General features: G+C 42.8%; 1 protein-coding gene and 1 pseudogene across 4 annotated transcripts in view; both read left to right on the forward strand.

Annotated features, from left to right (window-relative positions):
* Igsf11 (immunoglobulin superfamily member 11) overlaps positions 1–23,924 on the forward strand; it is a 129,457-nt gene that overhangs the window by 71,841 nt on the left and 33,692 nt on the right. The window lies entirely within an intron of this gene.
* On the forward strand, positions 21,092–21,658 carry LOC110329781 (annotated as a pseudogene).

Genomic DNA, 23,924 nt, shown 5'->3' on the forward strand with positions numbered 1-23,924 from the left:
AGCAGGTAACCCCTCACACTACACAGCAGGTAACCCCTCACACTACACAGCAGGTAACCCCTCACGCTACACAGCAGGTTGTTACCTGGTGGAAAAAATGGACCAAAGACATTAGACAGATACTTTGTGAAAGAACAACAGAAAGCTGGGCAGTAGTGGTGCACACCTTTAATCCCAGCACTTGGGAGGCAGAGGCAGGCAGATCTCTGTGAGTTTGAGGCCAGCCTGGTCTAGAGAGAGAGAGAGTTCCAGGACAGCCAGGGATTCATGGAAAAACTCTTGTCTTGAAAAACCAAACCAAATCAGTCTAAACCAAAACTCCACAGAAGTCAAAAATAAATATATGAAAACATACTCGTGTTGTGTGAGGAATGCAAATAAAATGACCCGTGGAATTGCATTGTACACCTGTGTCAAGGCACTGGTCACTCCAGGTGGAGCACCTGATGCCGGCATGAGTGTGGGACAACAGCAACTACAAATAGGAATGCAGAATAGTCCAGCCATGCTGGAAGATGGCCAGCAGTTTCCTCCAAAATGACATGCATCTTACTGTGAAATCAGCAATCTTACCTTTTGGTGGTTTGTCAGAGGGGCTGAAAAGGTGCCCACATATTTGTAGGATCTTGGTTCATAATTGCTAAAGCTTGAAAGAAGCCTTCTGTCCCTCAAAAGATGAATGGGTACATAGCTGAGGTACTGCAGTCAACTACTCTTCAGGACTAGAGAGCCGATCCACCTAGCTGTGTAACTGGTATGCGAGCAATTAGCCCATGCTGATATTTAAATTCAAATAAATAACATTTCCATTTTCTTAGTCATACTAACGACAGTTTAGGTTCAAAATATGTGTCAAGTAGATACTATCTGGGCAGTATGTATATCAGGGTATTTCCATTTTCATAGAAAATCTCATTGACTTGAGCAAATCTAATTGGCATATGCATCTGTTCTTTTGTGTCTGCTGCTTTATGGTGTGTGTGTGTGTGTGTGTGTGTGTGTGTCAACAGGCAGAGGTTAGTTAAGCCACGGCCGGTAGCCAAGTGTCACACAGCAATGGCAATGTCCACTCACTTGCGGCAGTTTCTAAGTCTTTTAACAAATGCTTTGATGACTTACACAGGTCTTTGCTACTAGGTGACTTACCAGTTTGAAGAGAAAATTCATGATAGACAGAGTGAATTTTCCCCAAGAACTCCAGAAGATTCTTTATTTGTGCTTTTTTCATGCATGAAGGGAAAACGGGCTGGGATGTCTGTAGATGAGTTTGCTTATGTGTGTGTGTTGTTCTCATCAACTAAGAAAAATTATAGAGAAACCCAAGCCTTTATCCATCGCGGAATATAACAAAATGCCTGTTTCCTTAGGATGCTTTTGTGACGTCTTAATAATGCTGCGCCTCATAGGGGCAGTCAGTGCTTGCAATCCCTAGAATGGTGTTTCATGGCTAGAAGTCACACACTTAAGGCATTTTGTAATAAGTTGAGGTTCTGCTGCGTTAAAATTCAGGTAGAACAGTGGTTCTCAACCTTTCTAAAGTGGCAATCCTTCAATACAGTTCCTGATGTTGTGGTGACCCCACCCCAATCATAAAATTATTTGGTTGCTACTTCATAACTAATTTTGCTACTGTTATGAATTATAATATAAATATCTGATTTGTAGGGCACCTGATATATAGCCCCAAAGGGGTCTTACCCCACAGGTTGAGAGCCATTGAGCTAGAGGAAGCATGAGCCAGGGTGAGATGCTCTGGTAGGTCAGGCTCCTTAGGTGAATGGCTGGATAAAGATTGCATCTCTGAGGCCATTCATTCCCCATTACAGACAGCACAGAGCCCAGGGATGGCGTGTCAGACACAGCTTTTGAAAGAGCCAGCAGCCACATTAGTGTTATACATGTCTTGGGAAGTGACCTATTCTACCTGAACAAATGTTTTTCTATTCCTGATTCAATGACTATATAGCTAATCTTCGAATTTCCTTCCTTGTTGAGCTAGTTTTCACATTATCTTTCTTAGCAGCTGACTCTAATTTAGTCTAGACTTTGGGCTGAAAGATGGACCATTTCATTGGTGAATTCCCTTTAGACATTACCCCCACCTTAGATGGGAAGCAGCCCTTCTCCCAGAGGTAAGGTGTACGTAGGCTTTTTTGTTTTTGTTTTTTAACCTACTTTAGACTGTTCTCTGCTTAAGCCTTCCTCTTGGGGTTGTGTGTTACAATGGATAAGGAATGAATAGCAGGCAGCTTGGATTATAGTCTCGGCTCCGACAAACTTCCTGAATTATTTTATGTAAGGTATTTAATCACTGTGTCTTACTAGTGTCCATTTAACTCGTGAGAGTATTGAAGATGGTATATGAAAAACTGCTTCAAGGAAAAGGTTAAAAAAAATCTCACTGAACCCAGGGTTCAATGTCAACATGTTTGTTCATCACCAAAGGAAGTCAGGACAGGAACAGAAACAGGGCAGGAACCTGGAGGCAGGAGCTGATGCAGAGGCCATGGAGGACACTGCTGACTTGCTTGTTTCCCATGGCTTGCTCAGCCTGCTTTCTCAAAGAACCCAGGACCACCAGCCCAGGAGTGACATCGCCCACAACAGGCCTGGCCCTCCCCATCAATCACTAATTAAGAAAATGCCCTACAGCTGGATTAAAAACAAAAAGAAAAACTTTTTATTCTTTGTGAATTTCACATTGTTCACCCCAATCCCCCTTATTTCTCTGTCCCTCTATAGCCACCCTCTGCCCTTTCAACCCCCTACTCACGTGCTGCAAAAACTTGAAAAACAAAAAAGTCCCCCAAAAGGAGGAGGAAGAGGACAACGACAACAACAACAACAACAACAACAACAACAACAACAACAACAACAACAAATCTTGCTGTGGAAGCTACAGTCTGTCATGGTGTGCCACACACTAACCCTTTTGCCCAAACAGCTTTATTTGTAAATGTTCCTTACTGTGGGTCATTGGTCTGGTTCAAGATCTCTGGCTTCTGCTACACCATCAATACTGGATCCTCACTGGGACTCATCTCGGATATCCTGGCTTTGTCCTGTATCATGGAGATCCTGCAGCTTTGGTTTTGTAGGACCAGCCCTGTCATGTGCTCCATCTGCTCATAGATTGTGTAGTTACGAATGTGGGTCAGCTCAAAACCATCATGGCTCTAGGCCTGGGTGGTAGCTGACCTGACCAGCCCGCCAGCTCTCCTGCACCCACACCACCAAGTCCAGGTCTCCAGCACCCACACCACCAAGTCCAGGTCTCCAGCACCCACACCACCAAGTCCAGCTCTCCTGCACCCACAACACCAAGTCCAGCTCTCCTGCACCCACACCACCAAGTCCAGCTCTCCTGCACCCACACCACCAAGTCCAGCTCTCCAGCACCCACACCACCAAGTCCAGCTCTCCAGCACCCACACCACCAAGTCCAGCTCTCCTGCACCCACACCACCAAGTGCAGCTCTCCAGCACTGTCCTGACAAGGAGCGGGGCCATCTCCCCTGCTTTCCAGCCCTTGGGGCCCACTTACCTGAGCTTATTCCCCAGGTCCAGCTTTACAGTGCTGCCCAGGTGACCTGTGAGATTTCTCTCCTGAGTGCTGCAGCTGACAAGGGGGGAGTCCAGCTCCCCCGAATACTGTAGCTGGTGAGGGATGGGTGTCTCTCTCTCTCCTGCCATCAGGGCTGGCTCTCTGAGTTGCTCAGGTGAGGGATCTTATGGAGGCGTTTTCTCAGTTGTGGCTCCCTCCTTTCTGATGACTCTAGCTTGTGTCAAGCTGACATAAAACTTGCCAGTATAATAACATTCCATACATTTTACCACTAGCACCTTTGGTTTTGTACACACACACACACACACACACACACACACACACAGACATAACCCTCCCTTCCAAGGAAGGACTTGCTGGCTAATGATATTTGGATCTTTTCTTCAAACCGTCTACATGTTTTAGAGAAAAAGGTTACTTTGCCTCTGAGTTTGCTCAGAAGCCTAAAAGCCCATTGGGTAGTGCAACAGTTCACACCACCCACCAGAAATGCAACACAAACACAAAGATCATGAAACTTTCTTTTGAGGTAGTTGTTGCTATTTATAACCTGAGTACCTGTCAACAACGACGTTGCTGAGAGTATGTTGGGTATGTTCCTTAGCAAACCAATACACAGCAAGAGAAGTGAATTTCAGCATATTCAATACTGGGAGAAGTCTTGGCGACAGAAACTTGAACAGATGCAGCCAATATAATCCAAACTATACACTATGATTCTGTTCAGTTCAAGTTCAAAAAAGTATGGTCTCGGGAGAGGGTAGTAACCGGAAGGGCTTTCAGGAGCCTTGTAGGGTCATGGCAACTTATTTTTCTAGTTTATGCTATGTGTTAGTTGCCCAAGTGTGCTCATAATGAAATATTATTGAGACATCTATGTGAAATGTGTGTATATGTTATACTTTAAAAGGTTTACATTAAGAGTGAAATTGTAGCTAGCTTGTAATAGACTTATTTATGTTGGTAATCTTTCTTGCTATTGAATCACTTTAAGAAATATTTATCCATTAATTGTGTCTCCTGATTATAATGATCATTAAAATTATATTTGCTTTATTGAATAATTTTCTAATAGAAGTGTTTAGAGCTACACAATTAATTCCCTTTAACTATTACTTTAGCTACATCTCATATACTTTAGTGATTTGGGAAATCCACCTATTGCTCAATTGGAAATTCAAATTTGCTAAGAGAGTTTGTATAACAAAATGATAAAAGGCTCTTATTAGCTGTTGTGCACCTATAACAGAGACCCTGCATTACCTTCCCTTTGTGTTGGAGTGTATCATCATAGCTTAATTGATGCTTAAGCCCTAATTACCGATCCACATACAAATTTAAAAGGTAACCCAATGCATAGAAACCCAACCAGATTTTAATAAGGAACAAAACTAAATTTAAAGGAAATTAACCTGTTATAAAACAGAGCTCAAATAAATGTGTCTCCCTAAACCACTGGAATTACTCGTTTGCTTAAATCTCCCAAGCAGTTGTAGTATCCGTCACTCTGGACTAGCCCGCAGCTCACAGTCTGCACCTGAGCTCTGACCCAGTGAGCTCTAAATTAACATCAGATTAGACAACTTGGCATCTACAGTTGACCCATGAGCCCTCCTGATTACACAAGCTAATGCTGCCTTGTATAGAGTCATCAGGAATTGACACCCCACCTAAGACCTATTTAGAGAGGAGATGATGCCTCTATTTAACAAAGGCTGGCTTTAAGCTTGTAGTTCATATGTCGCTGAGGATGACCTAGTTTGATTAGCATGATTACAGTGTGCTAATTCAACTGTTAGGGTCCATATTTTCAGTACTAACAAAATTCTTGGCTTCATTTGAGCCACAACTGGATGGCATTTGCTAACAGAGATTGAGCCAGTTTCAGCAGGCTACCGGCTGCAGTCTTTTATCTTTACAGAAACACTATATACATGCTATATACATGCTATATACATCTATCTACCTCTCCAGAGGGGGCTTCATCATTCTTACTTGCCAGCCATACACAGTCTCTGTGGCATGATCTTCACCATACCCGACTTCCTCTGGAAGCACAGATATGACACCGCCATGACAATGTCAGCTTCATTTCACCTACTTGTCCAGGATATCCTAATAAAAAAAAAAAAAGTCCAGGGTTTGTCACCCAGGACATGATGCAAGAACTTGCTACTTTTGCTAAATTACTGAAAATTATTTGGGAAGCAGAAAGCCACTGTATCTGGATACTGTCAAGAAGCAGCTGATAGCCCTTTTAGCAGCAGAAGCTTGTGTTATAAAATGCTTAATTCCAGATCTTTTGAACCTGGATTGTTGATTTTGGAGAAAAAAATATATAACATACATGTACATATATGAAGAGAGAGCTCAAGTAATGAATTTTTACTCATGCCAACGTCCCTTGATTTTATAACCACCATGCACTTTACAATAATGCATGATTTATACATTACATGGTAAAACTCACTCACTTGGGTGTGCAGTTCTAGCTTTGACCACATGCATACGTTGTGTAACTACCACAGTGGAATTGTGGAAGAAACCCACCACCCCAAGGTTTCCGTTGAGTCTTTTGTAATCATCTCCTCCTGCTTCAGGTCTTCTGGAACTCTTAATCTTCCGTTCCTATGGTTTCACCTTTTGAAGGCTCTCTGCCTCTTACCATGGGAGTTAGCAATCCGTCCTCCATATGTTTGGATATTGCCTTTCTGTTTCCGCCAGTGGGACTCTGCAGAGCTCCTTTGCTTTGTGGATTATTTTTAAATATATTTGCATAATCACATATTTAAATATATTGGTGTGGTGATTTGAATGAAAATGGCCCCCGTAGGCTTATGGGAAGTGGTACTGTTAGGAGATGTGGCCATGTTAGAGTAGGCGTGGTCTTGCTGAAGGAAGTATGTCAGTGGGGTAGGTTTTGAGGTTTCAGATGCTCAAGTCAGGCCCAGTATCTCTATCTCTTTCCTTCAGATCCAGATATACAATACCCAGTTCCTTCTTCAGTACCATGTCTGCCTGTGTGCCACCATGCTTCCTGCCATGATGACATTGGACCAAACCTCTGAACTATAAGCTGGTCCCCAGTTAAACATTTTCCTTTATAACAGCTGCAGTGGTCATAGTGTCTATTCCAGCAGTAGAAATCCTAAGACACTTGGTCATTGTTTCTTCCCATTTTCTGCCATGTTGTCTTTTCACTTAACAGTTTGTGATGCAGGTCCATGATTTGTACAGCTTGATACTGTTCCACAGGTCAGAGAGGCCCGGGTACTGTTTCTGTTCTCCAGTTGTTGCTGTTGCTGATTCTACTGGACTTATTCTTCCTGTCACCACCACCACCACCACCACCACCTCCATCATCACTACCATCTCCCCCATCTCCTCTTCTTCCTCCCATCTCCTCCCCGCATCTCCTCTTCTTCCTCCCATCTCCTCCTCATCCTTCCCCATCTCCTCTTCCTCTTCTCTTCCCTTTCTCCTGCTCTTGTCCTCCTCCCTCCCTCCTCTTCCCTTCCCCCTCCTCCTGCCCCCTCCATCATGCACCAGTCTGAGTGGCTTCCATCTTCAAGTTCATTGACTTTTTCTTCCTTAAGTGTCAAATCTTCCCACAGGCCTACACAGGAAAATTAAACTACTGGATTCATACATCTTATTTCTAGTTTTCCTAGTTTATTCCTTTTATATGGGAACAACTGTCTGCTAATCACTTCACTCACTATGTCCAGTTTTTTTTTCCCCCCATTAAATCTTTATGCATATTTAAAATAGCTGTTGTGTGTTCCTGTCTGCCAGCTCTAACACATTTGCCACCTATGCACTGGAATGTATTGATTTCCTACCACCCTCAGTTTAGGTCGTATTTGCTTGTCTTTTCATGCCCGATAGTTTTTATTAAATGCAGACACTGTTGATACTGGTTCTAGGAGTCCAGATTTAAATGTCAGAGTGTTACATTTTATGCAAGCATAAAGATAATTAGCTGGAATATAAACTTGATTGATTTGAAACTTGGTCGTTTGAGGTTGCGGTGTTAGGATGTGGAACTTGGTGTTTTTAGGTTGTTATGGCGAGGCTCAGGGTTGCCTTTACTCTAGGGCTATACACACTATTACTCATACTGTTTGGGGCTTAATTAAACTCTTAGAATTTTCAGTGAGCCCCTCACCCCACCCCACCTCCACCCGCTATTGCTGGCTCTGCTTCTTCCTGCACTAGCAACCCACAGACCAATCCAGCTCACAGCTTCCTACTAGTGCCTCTGCATTGAGCTGCATGAAGTCTTGCCCTCTGCCCATGCACCGGGAGTCTCCAATCAGACCTGAGGGGAACTTCATGTAGATTTCTGAAGCTCTTTTTAATCCTTCCTGCTCTTTCAAAACACACTTCACAAAGTCTGTGCATCTCAGTAGCCCATAACTGACTCCTGCTCTCTCTGCTCAGACAGCCTGTTGTGCTGTGCCCTGCTCCGATTTCCTCCTCCTTCAGGAATGGAGCATGCCATAGGGCAGAAGGCTGGGGCAGGCCTTCTGTTCACTTTGTGATGCTCCCCGCATCCTTTTCTGCCTTCCGTCAACTCTGTGTATTTCACTCAGTTTTAGAACCATTTGTGCTGGCAGGGGTAGAATGAAGTTATCTAGTCTTTTATGGCTGATAGCATAAGTTATGTTATTCTTTCTACTAATATTTAGTGACAAAATCTAATGTCAGTCTTATTCAATTATGGGCTTTAACAGTTCTGTAGGCATAGCTTCATTTGTAGAACCTAGAATAATTAATACTTTACCATGATCATATTTTAATGTCTATTGCTTAAATATTTATAAAATTACTGTATGATCTTCATACCATTTAGACTTAGTGCTACCAGCTCTAATTGTCTGTGAGTGTAGGACAACATTTGGATATGTCTTGGTTTTTTACTTATTTAATTCAGCATTTCACTAATTAAAAACTATATATGGGGCTCTTGTATAATATAAGTAGATTACCAGACATTAGCTACTCTGGCAATAACTGAAGGCAGATACTCTCAGATATTTTACATGGAGCAGGTACTATTTGACACTCTTGTATTTGGTTTGAGTTCATGCAGAAACATTGATGCTGATATGTGGTTTCCTGGGTAAGGGGCATTTGCTGAGTTTTCATGGGGGCTTTGGCCTAGAATATTAGAAAGTGGAGTGAGCACGAGATAGGAAGACATGTATAGGTAAAAATCCCCAGTTGCAGTTTCTCCCATATAGTTTCATCCCATCCCAGTCTCGGGCTTTTGAGCAACTGTACTTCCTAGAAGTCGTTAGACTGGCTTCTGAGTCAGTTTCCTTACTTGTGTTATCTACCATTGGTGAACAACTGGATGGGTAGTGGCACAGCTTACAGCAGGGCAGAGAAAGGAGCAGGGACTTCAGCTTCCCTGCACATAAACTCTCGGGATTGGCTCCCGTGTGCCTGAGTTTCGGTCCTTTGTGCAGTAAATCTGATAGACAGGAAATACGACCAGAGGGAAGGAAATGAGGGCACGGGGCTGGTGCTTCAGACAAGTGATTCTTCCTTTGTGGCTTCAAGTTTTGTTTTGTTTTTAATTTTAAAGCGACTGTTTTAAAATTAAGGGTATTCAGATGTAGACACTCATAGAGTTGAAAATGCAACATATGTGTACTAAAACAACATCTAACACACAGGGCTTACTGTAAATCTTTGTTCTTTTCCATGAAAATTGAAAGAATACATTATCAATTCTGTAAGGGCATTGAAGGATGATGTATAAAACCATCCAAAACTAACACTTTCAGAGAGACTTTTAAAACATTTAGGTTGATGGAAGTGAGGCAGCAGAGCAGCAAGTGAACTGCTGGCTGTGGACTGGCTTTCTGAGGAGTTTGGATAACTGATCCTCTTGTGAATAGCTGCTCCCCAGAGGTGGAAATGCTAATCCCGGGGTACCCTGAACCTGACTTTTCCTGGCAATGAAAACTCTGATTAAGGTATGATTGGTACAGTCTATAGACTCTGTGCCCTTTATAAACATTTCAGCCCGTAAAGTTGAGAAGGTGGATGGTTACAGGCTGCTCTTTAAACTTATTTTATTTTAAAACTAACTCACTGAAAACACCCCTACATGGGTAATTAAATACCACCTTTTACTTCTGTCAAAGCTTGTGGATGGTGCCCCAGTTGGTAGTTTCTTTTCTTTACTTCCTAGCCCCTGTCATAAGGTTTCTGTTGTTGTGAAAGAGAAACCATGACTTTGACAACTCTTATAAAGGGAAACATTTAACTGGTGTTAGCTTGCAGTTAGTCCATTATCATCATGACAGAGTGCAGGCAGGCATGGTGCTGGAGGAGCCGAGAGAGCTACATCTTGATCTACAGGCAGCAGCAGGAGACTGTGTACCACACTGGTGTACCTTGAGCATAGGAGACCTAAAAGTCCAGTCCTACAGTGACACACTTCCTCCAACAAGGCCACACCTCCTAGTAGTGCCACTCCCTATGGGCCAAGCTGATTCAAACACCTGAGTCTGCCCAGGGAAGAGGAGGGGCGCATACCTGTTCAAACCACCACAACCCCTAAGCACATTCAGCCTCTTCATTACAGATCCAGCCCAGATAGTTTGTTTAATGGCGGTTATCACTAGATACTGACTTGTGACCATTTAGAGAAGGCTATTTTCATCAAATCCTAATTCAAGTCCTGGAAGTGCTTATTTTTAATGAAATAGCTACTGAATTTTAAACTGAGTGACTTATCAGACCCAGCTAATGTCCTTCAGGTGTTTTTTGTCATTAGTACTACATAAATATTATGGTATACATATATAACAAAATGAGAGCATGAATATTATGCATTTTTTATTTCACACATATAGTTCACATTGTAGACTATTTATAAATACCGTAAGATCACTGGCCTGTCATTTCCTTGTTTATCGATCATCTCAGTGATCCTCCTTGAAGACTGCTTTCCAAGGTGAAGTGGAGGTGACCTTGGAATGAGCATGAGAAGAACTGTCCTGTGATTTTCTTAGTTTTCCTGCCAGTCTCATTTTCATGACCCTCTTCTTGAGAGCTACATTAAAATTTTATTTTAATTAATTTTAATTTCCATGTCTGTATATGTGGCCCTGCAAGTGAACGTACAGGTTTGTTTGAGTGTTTCCGCCTCTGCTTTTTCAGAGGCTGCAAGAGGGCACCGGGGCTCTTGTACTGGTGTTGCAGGCATTTATGGGATGCTTGACTTGTTATACGGGTACTGGGATCTGAACCGCCATTCTCACTATTGTGTGGCAAGCACTCTTAGCCACTGGGCCATTTCTGAAGTCCCTTCAGTCCCTTTTAGCATTCCTTCCTGTTCTGTCGGTATCTAACTCAAGTAACAGATCGTCCTCTGCCTTCTCAGACTGCACGTCCATACTTTTGTTGGAAGCTTCGTGATTGTTAACTAGGTATAAACTATTGTGCACCCAGTGGTCGCTGTCTGGCTAAATCTCTTCAACTTCAGGCAACTCTGAAGAGCCATGAAACCAGGGGACGATTGTGCTGGAGTGCTGTGAGGGTGTCCTGAGTTGGTTTAGGGTATCTGGTGGTGTGCACACGCTGAGGAAAAGCTGATGTCTGAGACTGCCACTACTTCCAGTGTAACTAGCAAATGTCTGTGGCAGAGAGACAGAGCGAGAGGACATTCAGATGTCAGGGAAGGGACATACCAAGTCATCGTGGTACCTTGGACCTGGTAGTGTTCCACCATTTTCCCCATAGTAGAATTATTTTAGCACACCATGCCTTTTCATTGTGACTAGCATTGGAAAGTTCTTACTCTTCAGTTATCACCTATATTACTGCTAAATTTCTGAGGGAAAAAAAAACAAAACCCTATATAACAGCAATATAGAAGGTTCTGTCTGTCCTATCTCGGGTGTCTCTAGTTCTTTTCCTTCTTTCTTTCTTTTTTCCTTTTCTTTTCTTGTTTCATGCCAAAGGAAATATTCCCTCACCAACTGTCTGCAGCAGTCTGGAATCTGCCCTGCTCCCGCCCCTGTCCCCAGGGCTGGGTAACTGGAATGGGAGCCCACAGACATGGTGCCTAGGACCACAGAGCCCATGGACCCCCGGGGAGGGGTTACTCTCCTATGCTAGCTTAACTCAGGTTTCCATGGTTTGCCTTTGTGGTATAGGGGGTCTCCCAAGGGATGTGTGATTTCTTTTAAACCATTGGCTGAGCTCACTTTGTGAGCATCTTTACCATCACAGACTCAGGGAATTTTCACTGTATTCAGAAGTTAAGTGCAAAAACTAAAATTAGAAAAGAGACATTAAAAGGCAAATGTTAGCAGGAAATAGATAAATCTAACCCCCTTGCATGTTTATTGTGTAAATGCATTTGACACACACTTTTTCTATTTATTTATTATTACTTAAAAAAAATCTTTCCATCCATTTCTTGCCTCTGTGGTTGGTTCTGTGTTGCTAGGATGAAGGTTATAAGAAAGGAGGTCATAATGAGGTTACGTGTTCTCTGGGACAGAGACAGCTAGAACTCGCCCTCCCCGTACAGCTCCGTGCTCCCTGCTCCCTGCCCTCACAGGGTAATTTGCCCCCCCTGCCCCGTGGGCCTCCTGCTGAGCGGAGGCTGCTGGAGGCTGCATTTTAAACCTCACATAGAGGAGGCAGTCCTCCCCATTGTACTTCTTTTAAGCCTTATCACTTTTCATCATTTTGGTTGCCACCACAGTGTGGAAGGATACAAGAATGAACTGTCCGTCTGTACCATTTTTATTTTATGTGGGTGTTTTGTTCCTTCTGTTTTGCTTGTGTATTTACATTTTATTTGACTTTATTTTTGCACAGATACGAGGGAGGGAAAGCTTAGAGACAGGACCTGATGTTGAACAGTTGGGATTTGGTTAATCTGCTTAGAAACCTCAGTAATCGGTGCATCGTTGGATGCCTGGACAACCGTGCCCCCACCTTCTTCTCCCCCACTCTGTCCTTGCCTGTTAGTTTCATGGACGCTCAACCATTTATTTCCCACTCTTTTTTTTTTTTTTTTTTTTTTTTTGGCGTTCTTTCATTTTTGAATCTTCCTACTGCGTTGTCTTGGAAAGTATTTAGCCTTTTGACCTCTGGTGGGTGGAGGGCATAGAAATATATTCACTCATACTCTATAGTGAGCCTTTCCTTAACACATAATTAAGAGCAGTTTTGTTTTCCCTTCGTTTGTCATAGAAAAGCATAGCTAAAGGTATGCATCAAAATGGTCATATGGCCAGAGGTTTTTGAGGAGTCTTCTGCCACCGGAGCACTTAGAGAGGGTGTACTGGAGTCAGCCTGTTTTCTGATTGTCAGGGCTTACAGCTGGAAGTTTCTTTTATGAGCTCAGAGTCAGTCAGTGGTTATTAAAGACCTCTTTGTGCCGGGAAAATTTAAGGTATACTTTCCAAAGTGATCCTGCGAGGTAGACATTTTTATCTCTTAAAAATGCCAGTGCTCATCTCTAGGATGTGAAAGACCTAGGATTAGGGAGGCACCCGAGAATCAATGGGGATGACCTTAGTTAGCTGTGACTCACAGCACTGGGGATATGGAACCTGAAGAGGCCACCTCCTGTAGCCAGACAGGAGCCCCAGTGGAGCGATAGAGACACCAGCCTACCCATAAAACTTCTGATCCTAAATTTATCCTGTCTACAAGAAATGCAGGCACAGGGGTAGAGCAAAGACTGAGGGATGGCCAACCAATAACTGGCTGAACTAGAGACCCATCCTATGGACAAGCACAAATCCCTGGCACTCTTAATAACACTCTGTTAGGCTTGCACACAGGACTCTAGCAATCCTATCCTCTGAGAGGCTCCCCCAGCAGCTGACTCAGAGAGATACAGACACCCACACCCAAACAGTGGATGGAGCTNGGGGACTCTTATGGAAGAATAGAGGAAGGATTGCAGACCCCAAAGGGAGTAAGAAATCCACAGGAAGATCAACAGAGTCAATTAACCTGGACCCTTGGGGCTCTCAGAGACTGAACCACCAACAAAAGAACATACATGGGCTGGACCTAGGCCTCCCTGCACATATGTAGCAGATGTGCAGCTTGGTCTTCATGTGGGTCCTGAACAACTGGAACAGGGTTTATCACCAAAGCTGTCGCCTGTCTGTGGGCTGTGTTCTTCTAGCTGGGCTGCCTTGTCTGGCCTCAGTGGGAGAGGATGTGCCTAGCCCAACAGAGACTTGATGTGCCAGGGTGAGAGGATACCCAGGGGCAGGGAGTGGGGTATAAAGTGATTAGGTTAAAAAAATAGGGTACAAATCTAAACAGAACATTTATAGTAAAGGAAATTCAAATGGCTGAGGAAAAAAAAATGCTAAATGCCTAAGGCTACCAGAGTTTAAGTAAAACTTGCCATATTGGAGTGCCAAGTCTCTTCACCATTACTGGGGACTGTATGTAGAATCTAATTGAAGAAAGTACTACACTAAGAAACTCTTTGGCACGATTATTTCAAGAATACGCAGGGCTCCAAGCGGGGCATTCAGAAGTGTATCCCGTTTTGGAGGCCAGTAGAATGTTGACGTCCAAAGGATGGGCAGAATTAGAAGGGCCTGTGTGACTATTCTAAGAAATTCAACCATCCCGAGAGCCAAGGAGAGAGAGCCAGGCGCTGCTGAAGAGTAAATCTTCTGAAAAGATAGGCAAAGCAAGATTCAGCAGGGCCCGGGAGACTGTGTGAAGGACCTGGACTCCTCATCAGGACTGGTCATAGCTCTCAAACTTCTTCCTCTCTGCATTCCTAGATTTCCGTGAGTATCTGAAAGATAAGAGATTCCCTCTCCCCCCTCCCATCCCAAGTGCTATTCTATCATCCAAAGAACGCCTTAGCTGCTTACAAGTGAAACCAGGACTGACACAAACACATTAAAAAGATCAAGGAAAAAGAATGAAAACCAGTGTTCTATTTGGAAGAGGTGCGGCTGAGCGGTGCTTAGAGAGAGAGAGCCTGTCTCAGAACATAGCATCCTTCAGATGGTCTCAGATGGCTCTATTTGTTCATAATAACTCCACTTGTTGATTTAGCCACTTGTCACGTGAATGCCTCATTAAACAAATGGAGCTCGCCTGCTGCAGCCAAGTGGGGATGCTCCAGTGCGTGGTGAGGTTGTGAGAGCACTTGTGTTTAACAGTGAAGGCCACTGCTCTGGCCCTTTGCCACCTGGAAACTCTAGATAGCGTTTCCCAATAGAAATCTTCACTCTGGTAACCCGGTGAATAGGACCATCAAGTACAATAGGCCAAAGTCCAAAATATCAATTGTTCTGTCAATAAGGAAACCTAACCCGAGAAGGAAAAGTATTTTTGTTCTCAGCCTTGTTTAAAAATCTGTGTTTTTCAAAAGTTCCTAGAAAACGAAGCAACAAGAATTTTAATATTTTTCTGCCCCCAAGAAAGGCAGGTCTCTTACCAACTCACATCTGACTGGAGAATTATGGCATCCGAGAGGGTGTCCCAGAGTGGCAGAAACATAGGCGTTAGGCTCTCTCAGTCTTTGTAACTACCCCTGGCCTGAACCTAAACTGGAGTTTCAGATATTTGAACATAGACATAAAAGCTTTCATCTAGTCCTTGGTGCATTAATATTTACTTTAAAATTATATTCATTAATTCTATGCTGACAATGGTTAGCAAGAAATGTCTATCCATCTCTTTTCTTTTAAGTTGTTTGAACTTTTAATTGGAATCTCTCTCTCTCTCTCTCTCTCTCACTCTCGCTCGCTCTCTCGCTCTCTCTCTCTGACTGTGTGGCATGGAATTTAATATCAATTATTGAGGCTCCTTTAGTATGTTGCAAGGTCTCTTACAATGCTGAACTCTGCAACAGCCCTCTTAACTTCCTATGGAATAACTATTGATGTTTCCCTCCTGGGCTTGAAGTCTGCCCCATAACACTGATGCAAGGGGAATCTTGCGATGATGAAACCCAAAACCCATGGCCAAGGATGGCCATCTTTTCCTGGTCCTGTCAAGAGTCAGTCCCNCTCTCTCTCTCTCTCTCTCTCTCTCTCTCTCTCTCTCTCTCTCTCTCTCTCTCTCAAATGGGCAAAATAGAGCACAAGTCTCCTTGTGTCAGGGAACTTGGACCATTTCCAGTCCCCTGCCTCTGGACCCTTTTGTCTGGCTCAGTGGCAGCCACTCCTTCCTCCTCAGGAGGCCTAGGGCTCACCCCAGAAAAGAAGGCAGGCTCACCTTCCTACCCTGAAAAGCCAAGCAGTGAGACACCTGAGCTAGGCAGGAGCAGGGAGGGAAGGAGGGAGGTGCAGAGGAGAGAGAGACAGCTTTCGAAGTTAGCATTTGTTGCTGGCTTTCGTCTTATGCCTGGCTGCCCATCATATTTTGAATAATATTTCTGTAAGTTCATGTTAGGAATAGATGTTGGAGATGAGCATCTCAAATTTCTCAGCTCCTGTAGAGATGTGGGTCTTCCACTCAGACCCCTGTAGACGTGATGATCCACAAGACGAGATACACTGTGGCCTCTGCAGCCAGCAGAGACAAGTGCCACACTCAGTGTGGCTTCGTGGGATGCTCCTGTTACTGGTTAGAGAACTGACATTAGTAGTTGCAGGAGGGTCTGGCATTTAGACTCTGGCTACAGGAGCCGCTGCAGTGTTTCTTTATCAAGCTCATCTCTCTGCGACGGCTTTGGCTGCCTTCCTGGAAAATGAGTCTTTAAGTTGTTTCATTGGTCCCATCACCGATGTATGCGTTTTCTACCATGTTCCCATCCCAGATTTGTTTCATCACTGAAGTATAATTTACACGCAATATGTCCGCCCACTTTGGTGTGTAATCTGTGCATTGTAACAGACGTTTGCAGTTCCGTTCTCCCAGGCATGCTGCACAAGCATCCTTGTCTCAGGTCGACCTGGGCTTTAGTTCTCTGCCCCCACTGGGCAGACACCGCAGCCCCAGCTGAGCAGCTGGCACCCTTGTGTAAAAGTGTCTTTCATTCGTAATTATCCTCTAGGGGGCGTATTGCCTCTGCTAACCTAGGCTCAGCCCTGGAAGCTTCTAGACTCTACGATCTAATCTAGGGCTAGAATGTTTTCAGCCTTTGAGACTGACTTCTGCATAACCTCATCCTTTCTAGCTCTTTCTGAAATCTGACTGGCTAGTTCCATTCAACGTTTCTGGCCCAAACCCCTCTCCAAGTTGACTGATTCTCAGCCATCTCTCAGCTTCTGACTGAATGGCTTGGTTTGTCCTCAACCTAACTCTTGCAATCTGTTCTAATCTGCTCCTTTTTGTTCTCTGGCTTGTTCTTCACCTGCAAACTGTCCCAGTAAAACCGCCTCCTCCCTGTCTCTCTCTGCACTGCTCTCTTAACACTCAACTGACTGGAAAGAGCTCCTTTCCGAGTGCAGGGATTAAAGGAATGTACCTAGACCTAAACTTTCCTGTGCCTGGAACTTGCTCTGTACAAATTGGCCTTGAGATCTGTTTGCTTCTGTATCCTGGGATGAAGGGCATGTCTGTATTCCAGGCAAAGTAGCCATGTTGCTGGATTAAAATTCCTATATACCATTGATACTGTTAATTTTATCTATATTTTTTACCTTTTCATTATATAGTTTTTTTTTTAACTGGAGGCATGCAGTTTATCACTTATTTCTGGATTATTTTGCTTTGCACACAATGCCTTTAGGATGTATCCATTTGTTTATGTCAGTACTGTGTTCTTCTTCTGTTGCTGGTCATGCGCTAATTGGCCATCACAGTTAATGGTGCTTGGTAGACATGCTCAGGGCCGTGACTCTGAGAGTGTTCCCAGAGTTGACTGGGGCTGGAGGGCTCTGCCGTACACAAGCAATGATCTAATCAAAGGATAGATTCAAAATTGCAGTCGCCTTTTGGGAAGGGGTGGGATTGTGGAGGACAGCAGGTGGTGAGGGTGTGCCTTTGAAGGGTGGGTCTCAGCCTCCCTCACTCTGCTGCTTCTGCACCCTGCTTCAGAATGAACTTTACATCCTTGGTAAAGGCTTCACTTATGTTATGGTTAGCCAGCCTCTGTGTGTTGCTAGCTTCATTTTTCTTAGACTTTCTCAGGAATTTTTATGTCTGTGTTCAAGAGGGAGGTTACCCTATAACCACGTTATTTTCTTTATTGGATTTTGGAATTGGGGTACAGTGTTGGGAGAATTTTTTTTTTCCTGGAAGTTTGTACACAGTGTTGGTGTTGTTTTTAATTAATTGATTTCGGAGTTTGCCATTGAAGTCTTTTGAGCCATGTCATCTTGATGGGAGGGGTTTGAAATATGAATTAAATTGTTTCCTTATTTATATCTTTTTATGGTTAGCTTTGATAATTTATGTTTCAAGCTACCAAATATATTAATATAAAAGCATTAATAATTTCTTTTGTCATTTAATATACATGGAATCTGTAATTATGCCTGTTTGATAACAACTTGAGTAGTTTTGTGATTTTTTTTTATTCTTGATCACTCTAGATCAAGATTCATCAACTTTATTGATCTTGGAAAACTATTGATTTATTTTTTCTGGATTTTCTGTTTTCATTTCATTGAACTCTGTAGTCTTTATGCTTTCTTCTTTTTGGTTGTATTTGCTTTAATTTGCTTTTCTTTTGCTAGTGGCTTAAGGAAGAAACTTAACTTGATAGTTATGAATTGTTTTTCTTTTCTAATGATGTCAAGGTACATTAGCTTGGGAGGTTGAGTAAAGCTTTGGTTGCTGCCCCAAAATTTTGATGATGTATTTTTTTGTTGGATTTGATGTTGTATATTGATATGTATTCAATTAATACTATTCTGAATTTCTTCCTTAGCGTCGTCTTTGACCTTTAAACTGTACAGAAATTTTAACGAATATTTGATTATTATTATTATTATTATTATTATTATTATTATTCTAGACTTCATCCTGTTAATCTGAGTTCTAGTTTAATTCACATTCTTTACATGATAGTTTTCTAAGTGTGCTAAAAGCTCATTTTATACACACCAGAATATGGTACATCTGGGTGAATGTCTAGCTCCCAGAGAAAGTTTTGTGTAGACTTTGTTGGTAGATGGAGTACCATAAAATGTTTACATTCAAGTCATTGTCTGAATTCAGGACTTCAGGACTGCTAATTGCCTATTCTGTGAATTTATGGTAGGAAAGTCTTGCCGTCTCAAAGAGCATTTCCTCTTTGTATTTCATTTCTACCAGGTTGTGCTCCTTGTTCTTGGTAGCACTGTATAGGAATGAAGAGAGCTGTGTGTGTGGACTGTGTACAGGCCAGTTAGTAATTGTTGATAAGTTCTTCCCTTTTGTTATTTAACATCCCTTCTCACTCTCATCTCAGTGACCTATCTCTCCAGAGGCCAAACCTATCTCATCTTGGGAACAACCTCTATTTTAAAAGGAAAAAAAAAAAAAGCCTGAGAACTTGACCTACATTGAACCCAAGCTGCACACAAGTACCAAGAAAGACCCCACGGTTTGTCCTTGGCCCATACCCCAGAGTTACTCCCTAGCTACTTCCTAGCAACAGCTAATCAAAGATTAGTCTGATTGTTTGAGATGTACTTTCAGACCATTTGTGACTATTTATGGTCTTGCTTCAGAGCACCCACCTGTGCTTACAATAGTTATTCCATTAGATGCTTGCCAGGCTGGACTCCCCATCACTTGCTTCCATTTTCCTACAAACCCTGTCCCAGTGGGGGTTCAGGGCTGATTCACCAAACTGTCCTGAGGGTTGGAGATGAGTAAGCCCAAACTCGAGTTTATAATAAAGAGACTCTAATGTGATTGTATCAGTGATGGCTCCTTGGTGGTCTTTGGGGTTCATGCATGTACCCTGGCACAGCACTGTCTTCTCACATACTGCTGCTTTTTCCAGGTTCTGACAACAGGGAAGGTGATGTTGGGTTTGCCAGACAGAATTATACTTGGTATGTTTCCTTTTCTCTCTGGTGTTAGAAACTGAGTTAGACCTTGAAAATGACCCTCACCTCTAGCCAACATTTGGTGTATCTTTAGATAAGACCCATCTCATAGTAGCTGCTGAGCCTGTAGATGACTCTTTTTTCTTTTTCTTTTTTTCTGGATCAAGTTCTGATGCCTGGTACAATACAGTTACCCAGGATATGAGAGAGAGCTCATGCCTAAACTCTTGTGACCGACACGTAAGGAATTATGTTCTGTTTTCTCTTTCTTTCTTTCTTTCTTTTTTTTTTTTTTTTAAGATTTATTTATTTATTAGATGTAAGTACAACTGTAGCTGTCTTCAGAAACCCCAGAAGAGGGAGTCAGATCCCATTTCAGATGGTTGTGAGCCACCATGTGGTTGCTGGGACTTGAACTCAGGGCCTTCGGAAGAGCAGTCGGTGCTCTTAACCTGAGCCATCTCTCCAGCCCATGTTCTGTTTTCTAAGAAGGGGATTTGAGTATGGTATAGTTAACATACTCCTTAGAACTCTACAAAGCTTGGCTCTGCTTTTCTGCCTTATTGCCTTATAGTTAATTATGACCAAGCACTTCATGTTAGCTTTAAATAATGATGTACAAATGCCAGTGCCCACAGGAGTTAGGCAGCTGTATGGCTGACTGGAGTGCTGGTCTATGGAGAGACAAGAAGTGATGGGGCTTGCTATGTCTAAAGGTTCAGCTCTTGTGAATTGCCATGCCAGACAAAGGCCCAGTGCTACTAGTTCTTCAAGATTAATTTGGTAATCTAGACCTGTTTTATTAAGTTATAAATAATTCAAAGTTATTAAAATAAACCCCAGTGAGTCATATAATATTGGTGAAATAAAATACGTATATAAATTATGTTGCTGGTCCGTGGTACTGTGGTGGCTAGGTTTTCTATAATTACTTTTAGGCACTGCTCTGCATCTGTCTTACCAGACTATAGTCACACTGAAAGAGAATTTCCAAATGGGACAGATTGCCAGATATGACCTCAGGTGAGGGTGACGGTGATGTGACATTTGAAGAGGACTCTGAAGTTTATGATGTGCCATTAGGAGACATTGCTGAGTAAATGTTACCCAGGATATGTGTGCCGTGGTGTGAGCACAGGTACACAGACTCTGGAAGGGGACCTAGAGGAGTGTCCATCCGCAGAGCTCCCTGTGCCTTTGGCTTGTTGCTCAGTACATGTGTTGAAGTCCTCCAACGTCTCTGCCTTGGTTCTAGATCTGCTCTTTACAGTTACACCATAGAAAGCACTTTCTGTGTCCAGGTCCCTGGCTGTTCCGCTTGCCTTGGAGTAAGCTTGTGGTTATAGAGGTGAAGTCGGCACTAAATTAAGTATCACACTATTAAAACACAATGCCACCCCAGCGCTCGGGAGGCAGAGGCAGGCGGATTTCTGAGTTCGAGGCCAGCCTGGTCTACAAAGTGAGTTCCAGGACAGCCAGGGCTATACAGAGAAATCCTGTCTCGAAAAACAAAAACAAAAAAACAAAACAACAACAACAAAAAACCCCACAATGCCATGTGACATAGTCTGTGTATTAAGTGTTTGTTTCTTCAGCAAGAAAATCAGCATAGGCGTTCCTGGCGGAGGGGACCTGGGTAGCCAACGGCTTGTTGAGCAACATGCCTAAGTTTTATTGTGACTACTGTGATGCGTTTCTTACCCACGATTCTCCGTCTGTGAGGAAGACACACGACAGTGGTCAGAAACACAAAGCGAATGTGAAAGACTATTACCAGAGATGGATGGAGGAGCAGGCTCAGAGCCTGACTGACAAAACAACGGCTGCATTTCAACAAGGAAAGATCCCTCTGGCTCCTTTCTCTGCTCCTCCACCCGCAGTGGCCATGATCCCACCTTCCCCCAGTCTCCGGGGTCCTCCTTGGCCTGGCATGATGCCTGCATCCCACATGGGAGGCCATCCCATAATGCCAATGCTGGGCCCCTCTCCTCCTGGGGCGATGCCTGTGGGACCAGTTCCTGGGATGAGACCACCCACGGGAGGCCACATGCCCATGATGCCCGGGCCTCCAGTGATGAGACCTCCTGCCCGCCCTATGATGGTGCCCTCGAGGCTTGGCATGACCCAGACAGACAGATAAGAGCAGAAGCACTCTTTATCATTTTGCATTTCTTGTTCTGTTTCACCAGGAGATCTTGGTGCTGAGTCTGAGAGTTTACTAGATGCACGACAAGGAAACTTCCCTTCCTAATAGAGAGAATACTTTTAGAGGGGAGAGTGATACAAAAAAGTGCAGTTTTCACTTATATTGTGAAATGTGAAAATAAAATCATCAGCTCTTCCAGTTTAAAAAAAAAAAGAAGAGAGAGAGAGAGAGAAGAAAGAAAAAAAGAAAGAAAGAAACACAAACCAGGGTAAGAAATTGTATGATAGCTGCTTCTTTATACCAGCAGTAAAACGTATTGTGTGAATAGGCTTAATGAAGGTAACCAACATAAACTAGAACCACCTGCATTCATAAAATTCGCCAGCTAGTAACCATTTACTATTAGTGTTTATGGCCAAAATTTAATTTAATTGCAATTAATACAAACATTTTAGTTCATGTAGCATTTAAAAAAAGATCATATAATAAGTCTACATATAATTTCATCAATTTAAATTTAATTAAAATACAGAGAAAATGTGATTTGTTTTTTAAAACCTCCAATTGTCTTACTTAGGGTTTCTATTCCTAGACACACATCATGACCAAGAAGCAGTTGGGGAGGAAAGGGTTTATTCAGCTTACATTTCCACATTGCTGTTCATCACTGAAGAAGTCAGGACTGAAACTCAAGCAGGTCAGGGAGCAGGAGCTGATGCAGAGAGGCCATGGAGGGATGTTCTTTACTGGCTTGCTTCCACTGGCTTGCTCAGCCTGCTCTCTTAAATAACGGAAGACTGCCAGCCCAGAGATGGCACCACCCACAAGGGGACCTCCCACCCTTGCTCACTAATTGAGAAAATGCCTTACAGCTGGATCTCATGGAGGCATTTTCCTAACTGAAGCTCCTTTCTCTGTGATAACTCCAGCTGTGTCAAGTTGACACAAAACTAGCCAGTACACCAATATTAAAGAATTGTAACATTTCCTCAGTTTCCTTCAGAAAATCTAGACTAGAAGTTTGCTATGTGGAAATTTATTTTACTCTAATCGAACCATAACCCTGTTGTATATGTAATAGACAACACTTGTAAGTTCACATGTGAACGATGTGAGCCGATGAGCATTCTTTGATTGTGACTGCTAGTCAAACATTTGAACAAAAGGATGATGGAGGTTTCCCCGTGTGCCACACACACAAGGTCCTGTTTGATTCACTGCATTCTTCAGTGGTCTTCAGGAGGGCTGACCGAAGAGGAGCGCCACTGACATAGGACAGTGATCCATTCTGAAATCTCAGTGGGGTTCCACCGTGGTGGGTTTTCTGGAAGACTTCATGTCTCCTACAAGGCAGATGGCTGTAACATGCCCTTGGTCTGTTCTCTTGAGTGTGGAATATCCTTCAGGACTTTTCAGGATTCTTCGCTGACAGCTTCATTTTGTTTGAATTGTACCTCTTAATCTAACAGACTTTTGATCCTAAGATTTTTTTGCTTGAAATCTTAGGAAAATGAGTCTTTAAACTTTCGGAAGAGGAAAGAAAACTTTAACTTTGATTTTAACTCCTCAGGGGGAACATAGCTATGTACTTTATCCCTTTCTTATTTAATTGCTGAATCATTCAGAATTCATGAGGCGACTTCCGTTTGGGGGATGAAAGTACTAAGAGAAGATTGAACTCTGCAAAATGCTACCAATTCAGCTCTTGAATTATGCATTCTGCATGTAAATATTGCAAATTGTAGGATGTTGTAAGTGAATTTTTAGTCTAATATTTAGCATTAAAGTTTAAATCCTTGCCTAGAATTTTAAACATGAACATATACTTTAAAAGAAAATCGGATTTTCGGGTGATGTTTTACAGGTGAGGTAAAAATTAAGCACTTAAAACACTCACTTCTTTGCCTTACACTGTCTAAGATTTCCCTTCTTTAGGAAAGTTGTATGTGGTGCAGCAGCCATACTAAAGAGTCCCGGGATGCAGTCACAGCACAACAGTGGGTTTTACCTTCCACACCCTTTGCATCCGCTCAACAGCAAGTTCTTTTTAAGAAACTTTAAAGGAAAAGTTGAACAAGATTGAAAAACTAAATAAAGTTGGTTATACAACTTATTTGATTATTCCAGATAAAAACTAACGAAAAAAAAAAAATCTCAGCTTATCTCCAAATGTTCATGCCATTGCCAGATGGACTGTCAGGTGGGATTCCCTGGGTGTCTGTGGTTCTCCACTGCTTCCCTTCCAATCAGGAGGTTCTCT

The sequence above is a fragment of the Mus pahari genome, chromosome 12 (genome assembly GCF_900095145.1).
Source record: "Mus pahari chromosome 12, PAHARI_EIJ_v1.1, whole genome shotgun sequence".
NCBI lineage: Eukaryota > Metazoa > Chordata > Mammalia > Rodentia > Muridae > Mus > Mus pahari.